Source organism: Saimiri boliviensis, chromosome 16, assembly GCF_048565385.1.
Source record: "Saimiri boliviensis isolate mSaiBol1 chromosome 16, mSaiBol1.pri, whole genome shotgun sequence".
Taxonomy (NCBI): domain Eukaryota; kingdom Metazoa; phylum Chordata; class Mammalia; order Primates; family Cebidae; genus Saimiri; species Saimiri boliviensis.
In genome coordinates this window covers 31,964,345-31,977,843 of record NC_133464.1, presented here as the reverse complement: position 1 = coordinate 31,977,843, position 13,499 = coordinate 31,964,345, and the positions used below count along the sequence as shown (strand labels likewise).

Sequence of the window (13,499 nt, the reverse complement as noted above, 5' to 3'; positions counted from 1 at the left end):
TGGCCTCTTGCTTTGACTAGGCTTATCACATGTATTAGATGCACTGAACACTCAAAACGGGACTATACTGACTGTGCCAGATTGAGTCAGAACTTCTTCATTTCCTGCATAGGTTAGTTGAGTATAAAACTAGGTACCTTGCGCCAGGCGCGGTGGCTCAAGCCTGTAATCCCAGCACTTTGGGAGGCCGAGGCGGGTGGATCACGAGGTCAAGAGATCGAGACCATCCTGGTCAACATGGTGAAATCCCGTCTCTACTAAAGGTGCAAAAAATTAGCTGGGCATGGTGGCGCGTGCCTGTAATCCCAGCTACTCTGGAGGCTGAGGCAGGAGAATTGCCTGAACCCAGGAGGCGGAGGTTGTGGTGAGCCGAGATCGCGCCATTGCACTCCAGCCTGGGTAAGGAGCGAAACTCCGTCTCAAAAAAAAAAAAAAAAAACTAGGTACCTTACTTATATCTTCTTTATCTTCCCTCTACTACCTACCTGGAGTATATCTATATATCTGTTCAAATCTTGGACAATCCAGTGTCCTGAAAGTATTTAAACAGGAGTGCTTGGACTTACTATTATATTAAGACATTAATCCAATTAAATTGAGATCCTACTATAGACAAAATGCTTTACTGAGAAATATAAAAAAAAAATGAGACATGGTCTTTGCCATCCAAGAACTGAAGTCTAGTTGGGAAAACTTGTGTTGAAGAAGCTCCAATAAAAGTCAGTTTATGGAAGAGTTACTAACCAATAATACTATGGTATTATTCTATTCAACCTCAATCCAGTCAGTTTTCATATACCCAGTGCTATACTAGACATTATTTGTACAAAGAATAGTGGTCAAGAAGCTAACGATTGAGCTGAAAATCTCAGATATATAAAATTAGCCACAGTCTGATGTAATTAATTCATCTCTGTGATGAATAAAATGCCATGTGAGAGTCCAAAAGAAAGTTGTGTCTGGGTAAGGAAATGAGTAGCTGAGAAGATGATTATAAATTTAACTAACACAGGAAATGCAGGCAAATAGCTAATTTTAGTAGGATGCTCATTTTAGCAGTTGGAGCTGAAGATGTAAATTTTTACATCAATTTCACTTTAGTAATAACTGAAACACTGGGGACAAATGCCTTGGCCAGGGGAAAGAATCTGTAGTAAGATAAGATTTTTTTAAAAATAAAAATAAACAGACTAGAATCATGGGAAAAATTCAAGATGTATAAAAGTTCAAAATGGGTACTGTGAGAGTTTAAGGAAGAGTTTCATTCTGGCTGAGGTCATCAGGGAAGGTATTTTGGAGGAAGTGGGATTCACAATGGAATTTAAAGGTGCAGACAAAGAAAGTAGTATATAATATTATGGAAGATGGAAATTCCAAATCTAGATAACTGTTTGTATAATAGCTGATGAACACTGCTTGAGAAATGTAGCTTATACATAAGAGTAAAGTTGAGGAGAGACAGAGAGAAATTGTGCAATGATTGTTACAGCTGGTTATTTCAAGGCGTCAACTAGTGGAGGATATGTTTGACTACGGAAAAATTTTGAGCAGGAGAGTTTTAGAATCAGCTGTGAGTTTCAGAAAGACAGCTTGTGGAAAGCTCTCTGTAGAAAAGTAAGACACTCTGTCCTTTACCAGGCCAGATCTCCAAATGGCCCTTGTGTTAGAAAACTAGGGAGAAATCTCTTTGTCTTTCCCAGGCAGAAAAATGAGATGGAAAGATACAATTTTCTTCCTCCAAGACCCTAGGAAATCGCTAACTCAGACCCCTATCTGACCCATGAACTAAAGAAATAGACTCATTAATCATCTAATTATGAAAAATCTGGCTTTTAACTTGAGCAAATTTATAAACTAGTTATGACAGCCTTTCAGAAGAAAAATATCTTTCGTTGTCCCTGTAACTTAAAGAACAGAGTCTTAAATTATTTATAATGTTGAAAACTTGGAAATTGTTCAAAAAGTTTGTCACTGAAGAATAAATTATTTGTGACTTTATAATTATTTACATTTCAGATATGATATATTTGTTCTTATAAGTAGATAAATTAAAACAATTTTTTTCATCTACGAAGTTCTGTAGCTTCCTTTATTTACACATCTCGGTGATTTATGAAACATATTTTTAATGCTCTTTTTTTGGAAAAAAATGCTTAAGAATTGTTATCCCTGGAAATAGTTCTATTTACGCATGGCTAATAAGGTTTTAAAAATCAATTGAAAGAGGGTCTTCCATTATATTTTACTTTTCATTTCATATTTTACATATTTTTTCCTGTAACACTAACATTGAAATGCTTTTGGCTGTGAATTTCCAGGGGAATATAGAAATGGTATTATTGAAAAGCATAAAGAAGAATAAAAAGAACCAAGAGAGATGCAAATGACATTTTAAATAAGGATGCTGAAAGCTTTTTCATGTCATTTGCTATTTGCAGGAAGAGTGAGAAGTTTCGCTAGCTAATGTTGACAATTATTTAGAAAATTTTTTACAAGAATTGGGCTGGAAGTGGTGACTTACTCCTGTAATCCCAGCACTTTGGGAGGCCAAGGCAGGTGAATCACCTGAGGTCTGGAGTTTGAGACCAGCCTGGCACACATCATGAAACCCCATCTCTACTAAAAATAAAAAACTTAGCCAGACATAGTGGCATGTGCCTGTAATTCCAGCTACTCGGGAGGCAGAGACAGGAGAATTGCTTGAAACCAGAGACTGAGGTTTCAATGAGCTGAGATCTCGCCACTGCACTCCAGCTTGGATGACAGAACGAGACTCCATTTCAAAGGAAAAAAAAAAAAAAACCAGAAAAAAAACTTTTTACAGGAGTTGGAAAGACATGTGACTTTCCCATGAGGAGAAGAGAACAGGTATTTTGCTGGGCTGACTTTAACCTTAAGTACCAGAGACAGAAATGAAACTTATTCTTCTGAGAGAATTAGCAGCGGTGTTCAATGTTTTGCAAACTCTCCTCGGAGTCTGTTGCTAAATTTGTTCCCAGAAATGTTCATATCTTATTCATGCTCCATAAAAGAGAGGTCAAGGGATGTTAGAGTTTGTTGATTTTAATATGCTGAGAATTTGAGTTCAGTGTGATTAAAATCCCCCCTCACTTCCTTTATGAAGCCACTGTGCTATTATTTGAATAAGTTTTCTGGGTATCTTTTTTATTTCTGTGAGGCACTACAGTAAGGAAAGATGCCATGATCAGAATCAGAACTCACTTATTAAGCACACATTTTCTGTAGGCATGGTCCTAGACACTGAGGATCAGCCAACGTGAGTGTTAATATTCATGACATACAGGCAGCAGAACAACATTAAGACAAGATATACATAATGAGAAAGGCAGTTTTCCTAAACTGTGTTTTGAGATATGTTCATATATGTTCCTTGAAAAGAAACAGGTAAAATATCCATTCAAAGTACAAGATGGATTAATAGATTTTCTTGTAATTAATTATGAAAAGTTCATTGATATGATTTTGGATTCTATATTTCAACTCCCCCTTAAGAAACTACTAGATGTTGAGGCCGGGCGCGGTGGCTCAAGCCTGTAATCCCAGCACTTTGGGAGGCCGAGGTGGGTGGATCACAAGGTCGAGAGATCGAGACCGACCTGGTCAACATGATGAAACCCCGTCTCTACTAAAAATACAAAAATTAGCTGGGCATGGTGGCACGTGCCTGTAATCCCAGCTACTCAGGAGGCTGAGGCAGGAGAATTGCCTGAATTCAGGAGGCGGAGGTTGCGGTGAGCCGAGATCGCACCATTGCACTCCAGCCTGGGTAACAAGAGTGAAACTCTGTCTCAAAAAAAAAAAAAAAAAGAAAGAAAGAAACTACTAGATGCTAAATTTTGGTATAGTATTACAGAATAACCACAATTTTCTGAAAATCTTATTTAGATACTCCTGCTTTTTCAGTTGCATATTTGTGTAAGACCAGATTTTCTTCAACCACTTCAAATAAAACAACATTTCACAACAGTCTGCAATAGCAGGTAGGAGTAACCTGTCTGTCTATTAAAGTGATTTGCAGAAATGTATATAATGCCACTGTTCTCATTGATTTTTGGTTTGTTTGTTAAAACAGTTTTTATAAAAATATGTTGTGTATATTAACATGTTGGGGTATATGCATTGTAACTATTTTATTTTATTTATCTATTTTTTTTAAACAGGGTTTCACTCTGTCGCCCAGCCTGGAGTGCAATGGTGTGATCATAGTTCACTCCAGCCTTGACTTCCTGAGTTCCAACAGTTCTGCACCTCAGCCTCCTGATTAGCTAGACTCCAGGCACATCCATCACACCCAGCCAGTTTTTATATTTTTACTGGATGCGGGGTTTTACCATGTTGTCCAGGCTGGTCTCGAACTTCTGAACTGAAGTGATTTGCCTGCCTCGGCCTCTAAAAGTGATGAGATTATAGCTGTCAGCCACCACATCTGGCTGTAGCTATTTTAAATTAATTACTTAATTGTTTATAAATGTTACAAGTGGCTTTTAGGGTCAAACGCTCTTGATACATGAAGATAGAATATTGAAATGTCTTTAAGTCTCAATTGTATTAGCAGTACAAGAAGAAATAATTTGTTTTTACTGCAAATAATAAAACCACCATTATTGAATATACCTGATTTTTTTTTTTTTTCTGAGACAGAGTGTTGCTCTTGTTACCCAGGCTGGAGTGCAATGGCACAATCTCGGCTCACCGCAACCTCCGCCTCCTGGGTTCAAGCAATTCTCCTGCCTCAGCCTCCTGAGTAGCTGGGACTACAGGCACGCGCCACCATGCCCAGCTAATTTTTTGTATTTTTAGTAGAGACAGGGTTTCACCACGTTGACCAGGATGGTCTCGATGTCTCGACCTCGTGATCCACCAGCCTCGGCCTCCCAAAGTGCTGGGATTACAGGCTTGAGCCACCGTGCCCGGCTGAATATACCTGATTTTTAAATTAATGTTTTATGATACAGTGAGTTAAAATTTTGATTCCAGATTCATTTAATATTGATAATTGGTTTGACAGCCCTAAATATTGGAAAAAAGACATGTAACAATTATATAAAATAACACTTTAGGTGTGTTTCATTGTTAACAATATTAAATATTTCACATATCTTTCTTTACCCCCCATTTTCTCTCAGACTGATCTTTTTCCCTTGTATCATGATTGATAATGAAATTGGACTTGGAAAAGAAATATCAACTCTGTCATTTTCTTCTCACCTGTGTCTACATTATTAGAATTACAATTTTTGGTCTTTATTTAGACTGTGACTATGAGTTTAGGTTGGTTTAAAGTAGGTGATTTTTTTTTTTTTTTTTTTTTTTTTTTTTGAGACGGAGTTTCACCCTTGTTACCCAGGCTGGAGTGCAATGGCGCGATCTCGGCTCACCGCAACCTCCGCCTCCTGGGCTCAGGCAATTCTCCTGCCTCAGCCTCCTGAGTAGCTGGGATTACAGGCACGTGCCACCATGCCCAGCTAATTTTTTGCACTTTTAGTAGAGACGGGGTTTCACCATGTTGACCAGGATGGTCTCGATCTCTCGACCTCGTGATCCACCCACCTCGGCCTCCCAAAGTGCTGGGATTACAGGCTTGAGCCACCGCGCCCGGCTTAAAGTAGGTGATTAATGGACAAACATACCTAACCCAGGTCACATAACTGTCAAATGTTGGTACATACTGAAGGCAAAGCTCGAGTGAAAGGGCTATGATCAGCCTCTTTCCCCTCCCAGCCATGCAGCTCACCACACGTGAATGCCTGGCACAAGGGCCAACCTTGTCATCACTAGCAGGTATCCCTGTAATAAAAATTATGAATGACACTTTGGGAAGCCAAGGCAGGTGGATCACTTGAGTCCAGGAGTCTGAGACCAGCCTGGGAAACATGCTAAAATCTTGTCTCTACAAAGCACACACACATACACATACTAGCTGGGCTTGGTGGCATGTACCTTGGTGGCACATACCTACTTGGGATGCTGAGGCAGGAGGCTGAGGCAGAGGTACAGTGAGCTGTGATTGTACCACATAACTCCAGGCTGGGTGAAAGAGTGAGACTTTGTTTCAAAAAAAAAAAAAAAAAAAAAAAAAAGAACAATTATTTTTAAGATTAAAAAATAGGTACGTTCTTCCTATATGCCTATGACTCATTTTACATACCTCTCCAGGGCCACACCTCATTTTATAAATAATTTCTCTAGACCATTCAGGCTAAAAGAGGAAATCTGGTGAGAAATATAAGCTTCAATAAAAGCAACCATAATAAACACAATTATTGATTGATAAGGAAAACAATTTTATTACCTCTTGAAAATTAACAGCACTTTTGAATAATAAAAAGTGTTTTTGGCTGGAGTGATGGCTCATGTCTATAATCCCCGCACTTTGGGAGGCAGAGATGGATGGCTTACTTGAGGCCAGGAGTTCGAGACCAGCCTGTTCAAAATGGTGAAACCCCATTGCAACTAAAAATACAAAAATTAGCTGGGTATGGTGGCTCATACCTGTAGACCCAGCTACTTGGGAGGCTGAGACAAGAGAATCGCTTGAACCTGGGAGGTAGAGGTTGCAGTGAGCTGAGATAGCTCTACTATACTCCAGCCTCAGTGACAGAGTGAGACCCTGTCTCAAAAAAAAATTCAAGTGTTTTATGCAATATAAGTTTATTTTCTAAGAACTGTTCACTTGAGCAAATATTATTTAAATTTACAATCAGCCTGTCTTTACCCTTCTTTTGATGGTACATGTAAATCTGGTGTAATGAACTCCATAGGATATTTCTTCACTCGGTGTTGAAAATTGATTTTCCTGTGTTTACAGAGAGCACAAAGGCTTGAGAGTACTTTTGGAATGATGGCAGTGGTTAAAAAAAAAATAGAAGAATTGCTTCTTGGTGACTAGATAGAAAAATGATATAAGAGTTTAGCTATTGCCAAGTTCTACTTTTTTTTTTTTTCCTTAACTAAAATCAGAACCCATTATTGCTGGAAAAGACTTTAGTGGCTATGTAGGACTAATCCAGTTCTCCTACTTCACAGGAGCAAAAATGAATGAAATGGCTCGCCTGCTGTTACACAGAGTGGCAGAATCAGGATCAGAATCCAGTTTTCCTCACTGTCAGTCGCTGTAATCCACATTCTCTCACTGAGGAAGACTACCCCACAAGTGTCCTTTTTACAGAGTAGTAGTCCTGCAACCAAGGTGCAAACAAAGTATTCGTGCCAGCTCTGTTGTATAAGGCACCCTTTCTTGAGGTGACATTTTTTGTCCAGAAATATTATCTGTAAGCAACCTCTCCGCTGAAATGCTTCACACAACTCCTAGTTTCTCTGACACACATTATTATTATTGCCTTTCAATGATTCAATAGGCAATTTATACTCAGAGGCTTCAAACTCCTACAGGATAGGACCTGCTCTACGAAGAAGTGTTGTTATTTATCTTCGTTTCTTTTTGTTTGTTTGTTTGTTTGTTTGTTTAGATGGAGACTCACTCTGCCATTCCAGCTGGAGTGCAGTGGCACAATCTCAGCTTATTGCAACCTCCACCTCCCAGGTTCAGGCAATTCTCCCTGCCTCAGCCTCCTGAGCAGCTGGGATTACAGGCATGTGCCACCACACCCAGCTAATTTTTGTATTTTTTTAGTAGAGATGGGGTTTCACTATGTTGGTCAGGCTGGTCTTGAACGCCTAACCTCGTGATCCTCCCACCTCAGCCTCCCAAAGTGCTGGGATTACAGGCATGAGCCACTGCACCTGGCCTAGCTTCATGTTATTGCAGTAGACACAAGTAATGGCAGCAGCAGCTAGCGTGCGAGAGTAAGAAAACAGGAAGTCTGGGCACAGTGGTTCATGCCTGTAATCCCAGCACTTTGAGAGGCTGAGGTCAGGGGATCACCTGAGGTCGGGAGTTTGAGCCCAGCCTGACCAACATGGAAAAACCCCGTGTGTACTAAAAATACAAAATTAGCTGGGTGTGGCATGCCTGTAATCCCAGCTACTCAGAAGGCTGAGGCGGAGAATCGCTTGAACCCAGGAAGCAGAGGTTGCAGTGAACTGAGATCTCGCCATCACTCCACCTTGGGCAACAAGAGCAAAACTCCATCTAAAAAAAAAAGAGAGAAAACAGGAAAAGCCAATACAGTTATTGCAGCTTCATATTAGGCTGAATGCTGCAGAAACGAATGCTCACTTGAATTTTATCTGTAAAATATGTCTCTGCCAAACTGCTTCATAAAACTCCAAGTTTTCGACCAGGCATGGTGGCTCATGTCTGTAATCCCAGCACTTTGGGAGGCCAACGTGGGTGGATCACCTGAGGTCAGGAGTTCAAGACCAGCCGGGCCAACATGGTAATACCCTGTCTCTACTAAAAATACAAAAATTAGCCAGGCGTGGTGGCAGGCGCCTGTAATCCCAGCTTCGCTGGAGACTGAAGCAGGAGATCGCTTGAACCCTCACTTCAGAGGTTGCAGTGAGTCAAGATGGTGCCACTGTACTACACCCTGGCAGACAGAGTGAGAAACTCCATCTCAAAAAAAAAACAAAAACACAAAAACAAACAAAAAACCCTCCAAGTTTCCCTGACACACACATTCTTACCATTGTCTTTCAATCAACAATTTATATTCAGAATGCTGGTCTGCCGTTGCTTTGCATGTGTGGGAGGTCTAATTGTACTAGAGCCTGGCCACTCATCATGATGGAGCATGGCAAGGTCCTGGCCCCAAGTGTAGGGGAACATTAATTTGTTCTTTTAGGCCATACCCTGATGATTACATCACAGAAAGGGAAAGGCTCTTATCAACTGAATTTTGCAGAGGCTATGCAGGAGAATAGGGTTGTTTGAGCTTGGAGATCCTTTACCACAGTGATCATGCCTAAGTTAATGCTGACATCCTCAGCATCTCAAAACCTGCTTTCTGAGGTGCACCCAGAGTTTACTCTCAGTTGCCTTCTTGGTAGCTGAGCCACTCAGGGAAATGCTGGTCACCCTGGGAGAAGGAGAAACAATGAGTCCTAAAAAGAGGTGACACATTTCATTCATTACAGTCTTTCTTCCTGAGCAACACGAAAGGGGCACTCTAAGGGAAAGAGAATTAAAAGACAACTAACTAGTCAGCCAGTGTCTTCCTTAAGCACACATGGAAATCTGATGAACCAAAACCATGGGTATCATGAGAAGCACAGGCTGTCATTTCTTTCTCTCTTTCTTTCTTTTTTGAGACAGAGTCTCACTCTTGTTGTCCAGCCTGGAGCGCAATGGTGCGATCTCGGCTCACCAAAACCTCCACCTCCCAGGTTCAAGCAATTTTCCTTCCTCAGCCTCCCACATAGCTGGGATTATAGTCATGAGCCACCAAGCCTGGCTAATTTTGTATTTTTAGTAGAGGGTGGGTTTCTCCATGTTGGTTAGGATGGTCTCAAACTCCCGACCTCAAGTGATCCACTGGGTTCGGCCTTCCAAAGTGCTGGGATTACAGGCATGAGCCACTGCACCCAGTCAGGCTGTCATTTCAGAGGTTAAAATGATTGAGAGAAAAGTGGGAGATATGAAGGAAGTAACTTTTATTGACCAGCCACCATGAGCTAGGTGCTGTCCTTGGAAATGCATATACCTTATCACAAATTCTTACAAACCTTGAGAGGCATTGTTTTCCTCTACTATAAGAGTGAAGAAAGTCAGAGAGGTTAAGACACTCACCCAAGGTCACATGGTTTTCATATGGCAGAGCAGGGCTCAAATTTGGCTATCTCAGACTCCAAAGTTCATGTTCTTTCCGGGACACTGCACAAGTGAATAAGTAGAATAAATAAATAAATGTGACTATTTGTTTTTATAGGAAATTACTCCCTTAGTAAAATAAATAAACCCATAAATAAAATGAGTCAGAGGAGTCTTAGTTATAGGTGTGCTCCCTACCCACATGTATATTCCCAGCAAAGGATCAACCTACACTGAACATGTTGACATAATCTATGACAAAACTCAATATAATTTGTTCTTCTTCTACGTGGAAAAGCGGAAGTGAGGAACTGGTCAGTGAAGAAGAGAAGGGGAGAGAACTAGGCATCTGGCCCTTCCTTCCTAGATGCCTTCTTAGGCATGGGCTAAGACACCTGGTAGGGTCACGTTACCTCATGCTTAGAGCAGAGGCTGCCACACGTCCATTTCTTGCACATTCCTCTCTGAGAAAGATCCCCTAGAAATTTGTTTTAAAAATTTGGAGATGCCGGGCGCGGTGGCTCAAGCCTGTAATCCCAGCACTTTGGGAGGCCGAGGCGGGTGGATCACAAGGTCAAGAGATCGAGACCATCCTGGTCAACATGGTAAAACCCCATCTCTACTAAAAATACAAAAAATGAGCTGAGCATGGTGGCACGTGCCTGTAATCCCAGCTACTCAGGAGGCTGAGGCAGGAGAATTGCCTGAACCCAGGAGGCAGAGGTTGCGGTGAGCCGAGATCACGCCATTGCACTCCAGCCTGGGTAACAAGAGCTAAACTCTGTTTCAAAAAAAAAAAAAAATTGGAGATGATTTTTTTCTGTGTCAAAGCTTTCCTTTTCAAAAATTGTGATTACATTACGTTTAAAAATGACTAGGCCGGGAGAGGTGGCTCATGCCTACAATAATCTCAACACTTTGAGAGGCCAGGGTGGGTAGATCACAAGGTCAGCAGTTAGAGATTAGCCTGGTCAATATGGTGGAACCCTGTCTCTACTAAAAATACAAAAATTAGCTGGGCGTGGTGGCAGATGCCTGTAGTCCCAGCTACTCAGGAGGCTGAGGCAGGAGAATCGCTTGAACCTGACAGGCAGAGGTTGCAGTAAACCAAGAGCTCGCCACTGCACTTCAGCCTGGACGATATGCTAGGCATGGTGGCTCACACCTGTAATCCCAGAACTTTGGGAGGCTGAGGGAGAATCACTTGAGTCTAGGAGTTCAAGCCTGGGCAACAAAGTGAAATCCTGTCTCTACAAAAAAACAAGAAAAGAAAATAAAAATTAGCCAGTCATGGTGGTGTGCACCTGTAGTCCCAGCTACTTGGTAGGCTGAGATGGGAGGATCACTTTTGCTGGTAAGGTTGAGGCTGCTGTGAGTCTTCTTTGTATCACTGCAGTGCGGCCTAGGTGACAGAGTGGGACCTTGTCTCTAAAACAAAAACAACAAAAAAGGAAGAAATAAACTAAATTTTCTCTTCTTTTAAATGCTTCGTGTTTTTAATACCCGCAAAATAAACAAGGGTCAAAGATTCCAGGCAATGCCTGTAGAACTAGTGCTTAGTCACATTTGTAGAGAAAAGGACAAAAAAAAATATCACAACTCAGTTGCCCTATTTAATACATTATGTAATTAAATTCTAAATTGATAAGATAGACCTTCAGGCAAACCAAGCCTATTACTTAGGTATTCCCATTTTCTTCTCTACTTTGGTTTAAAATAATACCTAGCATGCTGCAAGATGTGAGAGCTCTGGTTAAAGAAGGTAAGGTAATGAGAAGGCAGGATCAGCCTGACATCAATTCTTCTCTGCTGCCCTGTCTAAGAACCACTGGGCGGGAAGAATCTGAGTTCTTGAATTCTGCTATAGTGGCTGAGATCAGTCTCTCAATGTGTCTAAATGGGAGATAAATCATTGTTAACTTAAAATGCAACATGGTGATTTAGCATGATTTTAATTGGATTTGGGCAATAAAAATACCCTTTGCTACTAAAAAAGAAAGGCAAAATTTGAAAATGGTGGTTATGTAACCTCTTTATGGCAAAAGAGCAGTCTTTTGAAAGATTGTCCTTCTCACAATAGAAGCTGATTTTATATTCCTAATGAGGCATGGGAGACACAATCTATTCTTGAAACGTTTCAGCTCTCTTCAGTGTTCCCTATTTAATTAGAATTGCTCCCTATACTAATCTCCCTAGCTAGCAATCTAATAGCCATTAGCAGAATTTATTTACTGTTTAAATTGCTACTTAAAGTTTAGGCTTGCTTCCAAGGATTTAAGCAGGTAACTAAGAAAAAGTTTGGTCTTTTAAGTCAAATTCTTGCCTTATTTCTTCCTTCAAAGTATGCATAAGAAATTTTCTGTAAAAATAAGTCAGTAAAATCATAGCCTTAGCAAAGGAGACTTGTTTATTTTTGGGGGGCCAGGGAAGATGAGGAGTGAGGGTGCAAGCAGATAGTGATTATATATATCTGAATGCACCTGCAAATCTGTTGAATTTGGAAAATGTTTACGTATTTTTTTCTTTTTTTTTGGTAAGTGCATTTACAGATGTGAATCTTAAGAGTTTGACACTATGTGAGACAGGCAACATATGAAAACAATTAAATCGAATCTACCACACTTACCAGGTTAGCATATTTTACTTTCCTAAATGAGAGAAAAGAGAGTTACAGGAGTAACCAACCTAGAATTTGGGAGGTTCATAATGATAACTCCAGTACATTCCATGGGAAACCTTACATTAGCCAGTTCTATGGAATTCAAATAGAATGTGAAATTTAATATTAATAGTTTAGTTTTTTAATTCCCAGCTCTTTTTCTATTTTTAGATTTATCTAAATAGAGCAGCCATAAAATAATTACATTTCATAGTTATTAGGAATAGGCATATCAATGAAAATAAAAGGATTCGTTCCTAAATGATAATCGGCCAGGGAATTAAACGGCAACCTTTGTGTAAAACATTAAATAAATTATTATTAAATTTAAGGAACATGAGAAAACTCCCATAGATTCTTCAACTGCTTTCTCACTTGTGATTCATTAAAATGCAATACATAGAAAGGATAGGAAATATATTTTTTTAGACAGAGTTTTGCCTTGTTGTCCAGGCTGGAGTGCAAGGTGGAATGATCTTGGCTCACCGTACCCTCCGCCTCCTGGGTTCAAGCAATTCTCCTGCCTCAGTCTCCTGAGTATCTGGGATTACAGGCACACATCGCCATGCCTAGCTAATTTTGTATTTTTTTTTTTTTTTTTTTTTTTTTTTTTGAGACGGAGTTTCGCTCTTGTTACCCAGGCTGGAGTACAATGGTGCGATCTCGGCTCACTGCAACCTCCGCCTCCTGGGTTCAGGCAATTCTTCTGCCTCAGCCTCCTGAGTAGCTGGGATTACAGGCACGCACCACCATGCCCAGCTAATTTTTTGTATTTTTAGTAGAGACAGGGTTTCACCATGTTGACCAGGATGGTCTCAATCTCTTGACCTCGTGATCCACCCGCCTCGGCCTCCCAAAGTGCTGGGATTACAAGCGTGAGCCACCGCGCCCGGCCCAATTTTGTATTTTTTAGTAGAGACAAGGTTTCTCCATGTTGGTCAGGCTGGTTTTGAACTCCTAACCTCAGGTAATCCGTCCACCTTAGCATCACAAAATGCTGTGATTACAGGCGTTGAGCCACTGTGCCCAGCGGAAATATATTTTCATGGATTTCCCTTTAGGTATGTTTCCAAATCAAGCAATTTATGTGTCAAAAATAAGAAGGTT

At 40.5% G+C, this 13,499-nt stretch overlaps 1 long non-coding RNA gene across 1 annotated transcript in view; it reads right to left on the bottom strand.

Moving 5' to 3' along the window:
• The window catches only part of LOC141581606 (uncharacterized), a 109,462-nt gene extending 99,514 nt beyond the window's left edge, over positions 1–9,948 (bottom strand). The window contains exon 1 of the long non-coding RNA XR_012514319.1: positions 9,713–9,948. This is a non-coding gene — a long non-coding RNA (uncharacterized LOC141581606). The remainder of the gene's footprint in view (positions 1–9,712) is intronic.
• Positions 9,949–13,499: the final 3,551 nt, after the last annotated feature.